Consider the following 10,891-nt stretch of genomic DNA (forward strand, 5'->3'; position numbering starts at 1 on the left):
TCTTAAAAATATGTAGGAGAGATTTATATTTCTTTCATTAGATTACTTTCCTCATATTATTATGAAGAGCACCCACTAGGAAACATTCTGTTAACCCATTCAAGGGAACATTGCCTTAGATACAAAAGTTTTCCCTAATTGACTGCTTGATAAGGAAAACATTTTTTTAGTCTATTAAAGTAAATAAACAATAACAAAACCGATGATGAAAGATGCACTATCAAATGCATATACAAGTTGCAAAGAAGAAAGATGTAGATACACTGAGGAAAAAAATTATGCGAACACATTAGAAAATTATACAACCATAAAATGGGGTTGCATAAATGGTAAAGAGACAAAATAAGACAAGACCAGCATAAAATATTAAATAATAAAAAACACCATACCCAAAGGCACATATAAACCTACAAGTAAACAGAAAACAAAAATAGTGTTGGCAACTTTACAGCCCTAGACTAGAAACGATACCGTTCAGACCTATAACAACCCCCAGGAAGAGCAAGTGCACCTTTCAATTTACTAGTCTCCTGGTGCAGGTGGATAATTAAGTAAGATTTTAAATTCGGTATATTCTAGAAAACTACTTAAATATCTTGAAGCCACATAATGGGAGCACCAATAACTTTACTCACAGACAATTAGTTCATGATTTGACTAGAAAATTTGTGATACAAAACAATTTATGCAATTTTCCCAGAATGTTGTCCCAATCATTCAAGTCTGCAAATACAACGTACAAAAGTCAAAGGTTCAATTTAATCCAAAGCCAGGTCGTGAAGTTTCAAGAGGTCAAAAATCAGAAGATAAAATATGAATGTCATAAAAGGTGAATTAAAGGTGAAATGAGGATACACTAATTCCAGATATTATTTTTAAGATGAAGTAAAATGATCCAATAACTGTAATTCAGGCCTGGAAGGCCATGTTTTCATATAAGATTTGAATCAAAAGGGTTCTAAATTGATTCAACTGGAAATTCATCCAAAGTTCACCTTTTTGTATCTGGATTGTCCTGAGCAAATTTAGGTAAACAGGCAGAAAATTGGTGAGTTTTTCTTTTAGTGCTTACCAAGCTTCAACAATGAGTAAAAGTGGAATCTAAACAAATTTAGGTAACACAATAGACTAGGGAGTTTTTTCTTTTGGTATTTTCTAGGCTTCAACAATAACCAAAATGGAATCCCTATCCCTCAAAGTAGCTTAAAAAGCATTTGGAACACTAAAACAAACCCATTTTACCTCATTCTAAATGCAAAGAGCACAAAGTGGTAGGACCACTGGATGTCCCAAAGTGATAGGATCTCTACTACTATAAAATGGCCTATGCACTTCCAAAGAGAATGATAACAAAGCTTATGAGAAAAGAGGTAAGATTTTTGTGTTTTGATTTATCGGGATACATATATATGTAGACACAAATCCTTTGACTTGTATGACATGTATCAAATACCAGATTGCTGAAATAGGATCAACAATGCTAGCTAGCTCTAACTCCATACACAAATCCCACATCAAAATACTCTCAAATTGGTTGCTTTGTATGTTAAAGTGCTATAGCGAGTTCCAATAGGTGATATTAATTTTTGAGTTTGCAATGGGTGTAATTTGAAGTGCACAAGCTCATACAGTCCAGTGAAAGCCCATTTGTGTGGCAATCATGGATAAAACACCTAAGCCTGTCCACAAAATAATGTTATCATTATCTCAAGCCATCAGGACAAGTCATGGCATTTATAAATAAGTAGGAGCAAACAGCTAAACATAAAACAAGTCATAATTTGGCAAAGATGGGATCTCAAAGAATGAAGATCCCTCTTCCTCCATCTAATCTTGGAATTGTGGTAGAAATCCACATAGATTTTACCATACTTCTAAAAATACTCACTCACATAAGAGATAAAATGAGGCTGCAAGACTACTAACCAACACATTGCAAGATGTATCTATCCAAATAGATTGTCTTCCAATGTTGCTCATTCTGTAGACAAGAACTGTTGAGGGAAGAAAATGAAGCTCCATGTGGATACATGAGCTTAGGTTGTGACAAGAGCTACATTAAAAATGAGGTAAAACATGTAGAAGATCCATTGCAGATCATCAAGTATAAGTGGAAAGAGTTAGATGTACCCATCATTTCTAATGGATAGAAGGATGTCAAAAAATCAACTCTTGACAGATGTGACTGTAGTGCCCCTTAAAAGGGCAGGATTTTGGATTGTGGTGCACAAGTGATGGATGCATTATCCAATGCTAAAATCCTCTTAACAATTAGTTTGTTGGTTAAGGAACATTATTAGACCACCATTTTAACATCAATTGCCATCTGCTCCCTCAAACTACAAAAGATTGGCAACATATTATAGTGAATCAAAAAGGCCTATTGGCTATCAAATTTGTATCTCCATATTGCTAGAGGTTATACCAATCCTAAAATCATGGTGAACATACCATTCAGAGGATACAGTTAAGACTCGTCAAAAAAGACTGGATAAATAAAAATCAATTGATTAAAGTGGTTAAACTCTATTTGATGTCTGCTAAGACAAGCGAGCTGCTCTCTAAGGTATTCTTAACTGAACAAGTAAAAAGAAATGAAGGTTAGACACAAATTCTTAACTGGCCAACCCAATGTGCTATGGATCTCAAACGATTGCCAACAAATTCATTTCAGCACTAGCTAAAAACAGGCCTATAAAACCTCCAAAAATCAGATCTAGACACATTATTACATATGCACCAAAAGATTAAAACAGTCCTAATAACCACAAATACACATACAAATATCTAAGGGGGAGAGAAAACCATGACCCTTTAAATGTTTACTAATTATAGCTTGCATAAAATCAGGCTCAAATCATGTCAATTGGCTAGAAAAACATAGTAGAATCTAAACTCCAACTACAATACCATAGGTTGAGGATAGATTGATCTTTCACCACCTAGAATAGTGCCTATACCATTAAGCAATTACTGTCAAAACTAGTTAAAGAGAGAAAACTTGAATAAAGCTACAATAAATCCTAATGTGTACTTGTGTATAAGCCAATGACTTCGAATGAGCACCAATGCAACTCATTCCACAAATCAGTGATATTGAACACATTTTCTCAACAAGATAACTACAACCTCAAGCAAACAAAATGTCAGCCAATGATTCAATGTGGGTAGTGCAGATTGTAAACACGCATGAACTATGAATATGACGAAGACTCACTATTAAAATATGTTTTGATAAAAAACTAAGCCTTGTTTCATATGAATCTTTGGGTCAACTTCAAATTGTTTATGTTTTTTCATGTTCACCAAAATTTTGAACTTCAACGGAGGAAACCTAGACCTAATGACATAGGCTTAACCATAGTTACACCGCTCTAGGGAACAGGTGGATGACAGAACAGGGGTACAAGTTTTTGCGATGGGGAACAGAGAGGCCTTAATTTGGGGACAGCAAGGGCGCAGTGGCAAGGGACCGGGGGGGTTGCATATACTATACATATGGTACTTAAAATACTAGTTATAAAATGATGTATTGCAATATAAGATACAAAGATATAGACAAGTAAATGCTTGAACATTGTGTTGAATTTGAGCATCAAACATTGAACATAATGAGACTTCCCCCTATCCTTGACTGAGGTGGAAAAATCTGGTAGCATAGTTGGGGATGGGGAAACAGAGTCCCAGGCATGTCCCCATCTATGATACTTTGGGGGAAAAGTGGGAGGACATGTCCTCATGTTACTATGGGTTTAACCATGTAACCCACCTCAATGAATTGTTAAATAGCAAATAATTGAGGTTGAGCCAACCATATAACATCACTACATAGACATGTAGTACATTATGATTCATCCGCATATGAAAAGAATGCCACATGTACCTTGAGTTGGAGCAATCATGATAGGTGTGATTTAGTATCAATCATCTTGGAAACAATCAAACAACGAGAAATGTAGAGCATCAAGGTCCATGAATAGCACATGGCACATCAAAAGTTGTGCCCCAAAAAGATTTACTTATTGGAGCTTTTTGGTGCCCTACCCACCAATGAGTGCTAGCACCCTTTCTATGTGAGAGAATGGGCCTACCATCCTACCACATAACAACCATATGGAACTTGTCAATAGGTCTCTACAAGGAAGGTGCCACCCCAAGGAGACATGTACTAGTGGAAAAGTCTTAAGGCCCACTGCCATTGCTACATAGATGCTCCAAACCCAACAATAGATCACCAAGGAACATATGGGCAAATGAGACATCACAACAACATAAAAGATGCAAGCCACATGCATAATTGGAGTAATTATTGTGAAGAATGTAAAAAATGAGCATATGGTAAGGGCTCTAAAAGTTGGCAAAGAGGAGGAGACAATATGCAATATTCCAAATCATCACAAGAAGGTTTGCACTAGGAGTTTGGCTTGAGTGCACTACCAATGAGGTAGTCACATGTGATAGCATAGAAGATGGTTGAAGAGAGCAATGAAGAGAATATGGCGACTAGGAGCTCAAACTAAAGAGAGCAATGAATCAAAGCTCATCAAATGGTAATAAAGATTAACATGAGCTATTACAACAAGTGTATAGTGGCAAAGAATCTAACAATTAATGGGAAACATGGGACAAAAGAGACCTAAAACACATTATACACTCCAAATGTTGGGAAAACATTATAGAAGGTGATGTAAAGCTCAACAAATTTGATAAAGCTTTAAAAAGTGCATAGAAGATGTAAAGCTTGTACTTGTAGGGCTTAAAGCCAATTTCTATCAACCATTATTAATAGACTACAACATTTTGAACTTGACATTAGAGTAGTAGAAGTATCAATTATAATTTTGTCCTCATTGGTAGTTTTAATCTGTTCTCTCTTCTTCCTATCTATGAGAAAATTTGGCCCTCTAAATTGGACATGTCCTAGGATCCCATTATAGACTCAGTTTGCTATGATTAAACCATGAATTAATATCACCTTTTTGAATCTAGTGATCACTATTCTTATCCAAAAAAGGTGGTTCAGATATCTAGTTCTTTTTTAACATGTAAAAGAAGCACAATAACTCTCCTCATTGTAGAAGATGTAGTTTCCCTTTGAACAAACTTAAGGTTTTTTCGAAGTCACTCTCACTAGGACTAATTTTCATAAATATTAATGCCTTTGAATTGCCTCTTGTAGAGAATCATGTAGTGAATGTGTCAGCTTGGATTTCTTGTACCGAATATGGTTGATTTTCTCTCATGACCTGTGAGATCAACAATGCACAACTTGCTTCGGATGCTTTCCCCAATGACTAAGCTCTCTCACTTTACCATCAGATAAATTTTGTAGTGAGATTGACTCCTATGTTCTTTAGCATTGGTAGAATAAATTCTCTAGCATTTCTTCCAATTTACAACACTTAACATACTTCATTCATTCTATGGACAAGTGCTTGAACAAGTCTAGGAACGTGATGAGCACCTTTAGCTACCTATTTTATTTGTAGATTTTTATCAATATTTCCCTAGTAAGGTGGGGATGATAATACATATTTTTTTGTAATCTTATTATTACCATAACATCTTACACAAACACTACCTTTGTATTCATCAAAACAAGTGGAGTGTGGAGTGTTTGAATCAACATGAGCATATATATATATATATATATATATATATATATATATATATATATATATATATATATATGTATGTATATATATGTATATATATATATATATGTATATATATGTATATGTATGTATATATATATGTATACATATACATATACATACATATACATATATATACATATATATATACATATATATATATATATATATATATATATATATCTATGTATATGTATATATATATATATATATCTATGTATATGTATATATATATATATATCTATGTATATGTATATATATATATATATATATGTATATGTATATATATATATATATATATATATGTATATGTATATATATATATATATATATATGTATATGTATATATATATACGTATAGATGTATATGTATATATATATATATATATGTATATATATGTATATGTATATGTATATATATATATCTGTATATATATATGTATATATATATGTATGTATGTACACACACACACACACACACATATATATATCTAACAAAAATTTATGATCTTGTATGAACACATCAAAACCCTTATCCTAGGAGGCCCATTGGTAAACACCATCTCTACAAAATGAAGGTCCACAAATAATCTTTTGCAAGGTCTTTGATAACATAGAAGAAATCTCCATAATGACCACACTAGTAGACATAGAGTCCCTGCAATACAATAGTTTCCTCTCTTTCAAAGTACATGCCTTCCAGTAAAGAATTCATCATTTCTAGGTTCCACCCAAAATAAATGATCCTTTGCTTCTTGTCCTCTTACATTAATGCTCAAAATGGAATCTTCTCAATTTAGCTCCATTTTTCCATTGTATATGAAAAGGTTGAGCCTAGTTTCTGTACAAGACAGAGTCATCCAAGTCATAGTCGTATCCCTCATCATTGTATAATGTAGAGATTTATTCTGAAGTGTCATTTGGGTATAATAGAACTCTATTTATCTTCATTCCTAACCTGTGAAAACATGGTTGACATGTCTCCAATATTATAATAGTTGTAATTCATCAAAAAATTTAAGTCTGTAGATGAATTATTCAACATGTTTTCCATTAAGATGTGGAGGATATGAATAATATTGAATTGTTTCATATTTTTCATGAGATGGAGAAATGGATCCTTTGGAATTTGGTTTTTAGTTCATGTTGTAAGGAATTAGGGACAACAAGTTATGAAGGGATTTTTGGTCTAATAGTTTGTTATAGGCTTATGGAAGGGCTAGTCATAGTCTAATGGGTGATAATTTTAGGAGTATATCAGATTTTTCCTTATCTCCCACCCTTTTCTAACTCAGCCTCTCAAAAATGGTAGGCACATACTAGATTTGGTTATTTTACTTCTACACATGAAATGTTACTATAATTCAAACCTTTGTTGTATTCAATATCTGTAAATTTGAATATTTATATTTATATTCTTTCTCATTTGTGGTCTTTAATCATTGTTTATATCTGTCAAAATATTTTTGCAGAACCCTATGTCTTATGTTTGCGTGGCCCATACCTCAAGATGATTTCTTGTGAGGTTGCTTGTATCCAAGTGAGTTAGTTGTTGTCTATTTAGTAGCTATTAAGAAAAGGGCTATGATCAAACTATGATCATCAACTCTACTAGACATTTTTTATGTACAAGACATCCATCTTCAAGGTATGGTGCAAGATGTGAAATAGAACAAGAGTACACTATCATTACCTACTCCTAGAGAATATTAGCTTGAAAAAATGCTCTCTACTATTACCATGAACATGCTTTGTTTGTGATGATGGCAGCTATCATGTATGAAATAGAGGAAATATAATCGGATGCACTTCATCTCTAATTGGAATGGCTTGTGAAGTAAGATGTGAAGTATCTTCAAATGATTCTTCAGGCTACCAATGATTATAGTCCATGCTAGTAAAAATAGATGATGAAGATAATGTAGGATTTGGAGCTAAAAAAAAGGTAGGAGTAGTAAACATAGGCTAATATTATGGATTTAATGAAGAATTATTCTCATTAAACAAAGACATAGGAATAAATTCTTTAGTAAGTACTTCCTAAGATGCTGATTGAAGGGTTGAAACTTTTGTCTCATTAAAGACCACAACTCTACTTTGTACAATCTTCTTTGCAATAGGATCCCATTATCAAAATCCAAATTGATCTTCACCATAGCCCATGAAGACACACATCTCTAATTTTGAATCAAGCTTGATCCTTTTATCTTTAGGAACATAAACAAATACTTGACACCCAAACACTCAAAGATGTGAGTAGGAAATCCTTCTACCATACCATTCCTCTTTTGTAATTCTAAAGTCCAAATGAGATGGAAGACTTTGATTAATTAGATACACTGTTGCATTACAAACCTCTGCCCATAATTCTTTGCTTAAACTAGCATTAGATTGCATGCAACAAACTTTCTCAAGTATAGTTTGATCTAGTCTTTCTGCTACCCCATTTTCTTAAGGGGTGAATGACACAAATTTCACCCATCGAATACCTTGATTTTCACAAAAGTTATCAAACTCCAATGAACATAATTGACCTCCATTATCTAATTTTAAACATTTTATTTTGTGCCCACTCTAATTTTCAACAAGAGCTTTAAAAAATTTAAATTTTGAGAAAACTTCAAACTTTCTAGACATCATATAGACCCAAACCTTTCTAGTACAATCATCAAGAAAGGAAACAAAGACATTTGCACCTCCATGAGAGGTTACCTCTGTCGGACTGAAGACATCTTAGTGCACTAACTCCAATGGTGTTGTCTTTTTGCCATGGTCATTCTTCAAAGAGATGACACATTTTTGTTTCCCATGAAGACAATGCTCATATAATTCTAAATCTATTGATTGGAGACCTGAAAGTTGATCTCAATTAAGCATAACCTCTAGTCCCTTTTGCTCATATGGCCTAATATTTGATGCCAAAGTGTAGCATTTCTATCTGCAATAGTCATCATAGCTCCCACCTCATCATTAATTTCTACAACATATAGGCTGCCAATTTTATCCCCTTTAGCGATAACCATGGAACCCTTGGTAATTTTCCATGTGTCTATGAGAACTGTAAGAAAACCTTGGGCATATAACTAACTAACGAAAATCAAATTTTTTTTGAATTGAAGAACATGCCTAACATCCTTAAGAAATAGGTGAGCACCTCCTTCTATTGATAACAAGATATCACCCTTTCCTACAATTTCACATGCTTTTTTATCACCCAAATAAACATTCCCAAATTTACCTTCCTTATAGTTTGTGAAGGATTCACTGCAAGAAGATGCATGAAATGAAGCCCCAGAGTCAATTACCCATGAATTTGAAGTTGTGTCACTTGTCACAAGAACCAAAACACCATCACCCTGATCATGAATGATGTTTTCTCCATTGTCCAAAACCTTTTTTTGACCCCTTTTATATTTTCTATAGTCCATTTTAATGTGACTAGTCTTTCCACAAAACCAACAACCACTTTGTCTACCCTAGGACTATAATCTTCTAGCTAATTATGACCTTCGGTTGTTGTTATTTTTGACTCTATGTTGAGTTCTTCCTCTATTTTTTGTACTAACCATTGTTAGCATATCGCCAGATGAAGATTCTTTATTGGTTCTCCTCATTTCTTCACTAAACAAAGTAGAAACCAACTCATCATAGACCAACTTGTTTTTTCCAGTAATGGAAGTGCTGACTGAAGTTACCACACCATCGCAGTTGTCCGATAAGAAACATAATAGGATGACCATGTTATTTTCATCATCTTGAGGCATACCAATGGAGTGTACCTGACATGAAAGAGTATTCAACTCATTTATGTGATTCGATATCGTTGTTGGATTCTTCATCTTCAACTTGTAAAGCATCTTTATTATTAAAAATTTGTTTGCAGTAGACATCATTTCGTACATACTTTGAAGTTTGTCGCATACCTCCTTTGTTGATGTTTCATTGTTCACATTGAACAACACATTCTAAGACAATGAGAGAAAAATCTCTACCATTGCTTTTTCATTTGTTTTATTCCAAGTCTCATCTATCATGAAGGTTGGCTTCTTCACTTTACCTTCAATTGCTATTGCAAGATCATGCTTGACAAGTAATGATCACACCTGTACCTTCCATAAACTAAGAATTTCTACACTCTTGATTCCTCCATGACTTCAATATTTGATCAACAAAATCGATTGCAGGCTCTGATACCAATTGTAAGTTAATTAAGAATGCAAATGAAATATATAGAACATCAAGACACATAAACACAAATGTTTATCGTGGTTCACCACAAATTGTGGCTATGTCGACACTAACAACAGAGGAATTATATTGATGAAATAGAACGAGCTTACAAATAGATGCCATCAGCATTTATAGATCACAAATGATCAGCTGAAAAGACACAATAAAAGTAGAGGGAAAACATCCATGACTGTTGGCCTTCAAATACTCAACAGAAAGAAGATATGATAAAGCCATCCAACCATTTGATGAAATGTTTTATGAAATCATAGAGAAGTCATGTTATGCAAACGTCTCAATATGTGCTCACGTGGATCTCAATTGGGAAGGTATTGCACAGTATAGAAGCACGAGGTTATAGGTGAATTGCTCGATAAAATATGATGGACTTCTTATCACTGCATTCATACAAAATATTGAGTCAAAGATTATGAACTGGAATCATCAGATGAAGCCTCTCAAATCTAGGATGTCTCATGTTGTGCTATAACTGTCTCAATCCAATGGATTGGTTTGATTGTCGAAAGCCTCTATAAAATGTGGTTTCGTAGATAGACTACTGCCACAACGTGACATACACTAAATGGGTTTGCCAATGAAGTCTGATACATTCGAATAAGTGCAATCCGCTGGAGTGAAGCCAAACTTGCCAGCTATTAAACTAATTCAATTCAATGTTTGATAGAATGCTCTGCAATTCAGTTCAGAATGTCCACCTCATTCACAAGCATCAATCTTGACGAGCATGGGTTGCCCGTGAGTTACAAGGAATGACACGCATATGGCAATCGAGAATGTGAAAGCTGAAATCCACAACTCGTGTATTCGCAACCTGGACTGAAATGCTTCCAAAGAGTAAGTGTAAACCAATAGTGTAGGGATGATCATGATATGCTTGACAGAATGCTTGGCCTAGTCTAGACACCAGTCGGATCATGAGATGATGCGAACACAAAATGAATCACAGACCGCACTTATTGAAGAAGCTTCGCCACTTTCAGTATTCG

This window comes from Cupressus sempervirens, chromosome 5, assembly GCF_028749045.1.
Source record: "Cupressus sempervirens isolate cs-2001-9-10 chromosome 5, ASM2874904v1, whole genome shotgun sequence".
In the NCBI taxonomy this organism is placed as follows: domain Eukaryota; kingdom Viridiplantae; phylum Streptophyta; class Pinopsida; order Cupressales; family Cupressaceae; genus Cupressus; species Cupressus sempervirens.